At 34.1% G+C, this 3,102-nt stretch overlaps 1 long non-coding RNA gene across 1 annotated transcript in view; it reads right to left on the reverse strand.

The window, feature by feature from the left end:
* The window catches only part of LOC311083555, a 69,116-nt gene extending 66,227 nt beyond the window's left edge, over positions 1 to 2,889 (reverse strand). The window contains exon 1 of the long non-coding RNA XR_014606314.1: positions 2,721 to 2,889. This is a non-coding gene — a long non-coding RNA (uncharacterized lncRNA). The remainder of the gene's footprint in view (positions 1 to 2,720) is intronic.
* Positions 2,890 to 3,102: the final 213 nt, after the last annotated feature.

The raw sequence follows: 3,102 nt of genomic DNA on the forward strand, positions 1-3,102 counted from the left end.
TATCATAGATAGATGCACTTTTATCATGGATAGATGCACTTTTATCATGGATAGATGCACTTTTATGATGGATAGATGCACTTTTATCATGGATAGATGCACTTTTATGATGGATAGATGCACTTTTATGATGGATAGATGCACTTTTATGATGAATAGATGCACTTTTATGATGGATAGATGCACTTTTATCATGGATAGATGCACTTTTATTATGGATAGATGCACTTTTATCATGAATAGATGCACTTTTATCATGGATAGATGCACTTTTATCATGAATAGATGCACTTTTATCATGGATAGATGCACTTTTATGATGATAGATGCACTTTTATGATGAATAGATGCACTTTTATGATGGATAGATGCACTTTTATGATGAATAGATGCACTTTTATGATGGATAGATGCACTTTTATCATGGATAGATGCACATTTATGATGGATAGATGCACTTTTATTATGGATAGATGCACTTTTATTATGGATAGATGCACTTTTATGATGGATGGATAGATGCACTTTTATCATGGATAGATGCACTTTTATGGACTTCAAAAAATATATAGCCATTCACTGCCATTATAAAGCTTGGAAGAGCCAGGACATTTTTAATATAACTCTGACTGTATTCGTCTGAAAGAAGAAAGTCATATACACCTGGGATGACTTGAGGGTGAGTAAATCATGGGCTAATTTTCATTTTTGGGTGAACTATCCCTAGACATAAAATACAAATAGGACTACCAAATTGCCTATCACAGTTTTTGGCAAGAAAATCATGTGATGTGACTCATCCTATTGACCCTGTTCACATGGGTTTCTCAGAAGTGGAAGGCGTCATAGTTGATTAAACTTCTATAGCAGTGAATGAGAGACTACTTTAAATATATTTTTTGTGTTCCCATTTGCTCAAAATAGCAAAAAGAAAAACGCCACAACAGCGTTTTCACAACTTTCGAAAAGAGTAAAAAAAATAGAGATAGATTGATAATGGCAGTCGGAAGAGAGAAAGATGTCAACTTTGTCATACTGTAAACCCTAACGCTCAAAATAATTAATTGGTTTGAGTAGGACAAACTTAAATTAAACTAATTAGTTCAGTCAAATAAACTCTTATGAGTATTTAGCACTTTCTTTTTCTTTCAAGTTCACAGAACTGATATATTTTAAGTAAACTGAACTGTTTCATTGTTTTGAGTTTTATGAAATGATTTATTTTAATTTAAACAAACTTAAGTTTAACTGAAACGGCTGGGATGTCTATTTCCCAGCATGCTTTGCCAATGGCACTTGAATGGGAGAGTAAATGCTAAAATTAAGTGTAATATAATGTTTTTTTTGTGCAAGATTAATGTTAAGTGGGAGATTGAGTATTGATTAATGTTTTGTTATGCTAATTTAGAAGAATTTCTGTTAATGTTGGTTTTAGGATAGTTACCATCTTGGTGACAAGTGGTGCATGCGGCTTGATTTGAGAGCAAATAAAATCTTTATATTGTTGCACTCATGCAGCAAGTGCTGTATAACATACTATTGTTAGCATGATAACAATAGTATGTTAGAAAACTAGCTTGTTAAAACTATAAGTTAATACTAATGAAAGTGTTCACATTGAGATTACATGAAAGTTAAATGTATGAAATAGTGTACTCTGATTTTAATTGTTCTTAACTTGAAATGTTTAAGTACAAACTTAAAATCTGCCAGTTCTGCTTACTTAAACTTTGAATTTCAAAACTTAAAAAAATTGAGGCAATCGATTGCCTTAAATTTTTTGAGTTCTGCTAACTTATTCGGGTTTACAGTGTAGCCGAGGTATTAGAAACACCCTCAGAGCAGCGTTAACTAGTTTTTTTTGTAATATAATACAAATACAGTGTTATAGGCGTAATTATCTTTTTATTATGACAGTATGTGGCAACATGTAGGCTACGTTAAAAGCGCATCTTCTGCACTAAACAATGATATTCCGATATTCTATACTCTTACATGTAGGCCCTATCTAACTCCACACTTACACTCACACTACAAAAGACTGTACATTTTGTTTGTATTTTTGTATTTTCAAATTACAAATTACTTGTATTTTAATTAAATACTTTTTTCACAGCAGTATTTAAATACATTTGATATGTATGTATTTGTAATTTGTAATTAAATACTTTTTGATGTATTTGTGCCCATATCTGCTCACAAACACACACTCACGCACACACACACACACACACTCACTCACTCATTCACTCACAAACACACACTCACTCGCTCACTCACACACACACACACACACACACACACACACACACACACACACACACACACGTTGTGCTTTCATGTTTTATGACACCTTTAAATTCCACAGGCATAATGATGTTTACACTGTATAAACTGTATATTCTCTCCAGCACAAAAAACTTTAGCATTTTTACGTTCAAAAACACACATATATGTCAGGACTCGGATTTGATCACTCCTTTTGTTTTCTTTTCTCTTGTTTGGTTTCTGTCTCTTCCACGTGCGACCATCTCTCTTTCTCGCTCACATGTTTCTCTTGGTCTCTTGATTTCTCTGCTATATATATACACTTTGTTTCCCTCTGTTCTCTGCCAGTGTTTTTCGTGTTTCCAGCCTCTTTAGCCATTATTTGGTTACGTTAGTTTTTCTTTTGTGTATGTTTTTCTCTTCAGCCCAGTTGTTTTCCCCTCAGAACTCACCGGTCTCGGACAGCTCTCCTGGTTTTCACCATCTGACCTGGTTCTGGTTCTGGTTCTGGATTCTTGTCTTGTGGTTCTGACTATCAGCCTGATCTTGATCTTGAGCGTGAGCTTGGATTTCTCTGTTTGATCTCTCTGTTCGTCTGACCTCGACTCTCACCTCACGACTGGATATTATTTGCTGATGGACTGATCTGGATTTCGACCCCTGTCTGTTTGACTTTCCCTCTGTCTATTACCCAGAGTTGGTTTGGAGCCCAGAAGCTCGCACTCTTTTATATTTGTGTTGCTGATTCACAATACACATAAATGCAAGCTTTAGAACATAAAGCTTTTAAAAATTCACTAACATTAATATAGCATTATTGATTAATATTTTCTT

Source organism: Abramis brama (assembly GCF_963993115.1).
Source record: "Abramis brama genome assembly, chromosome: 5".
Lineage (NCBI taxonomy): Eukaryota > Metazoa > Chordata > Actinopteri > Cypriniformes > Leuciscidae > Abramis > Abramis brama.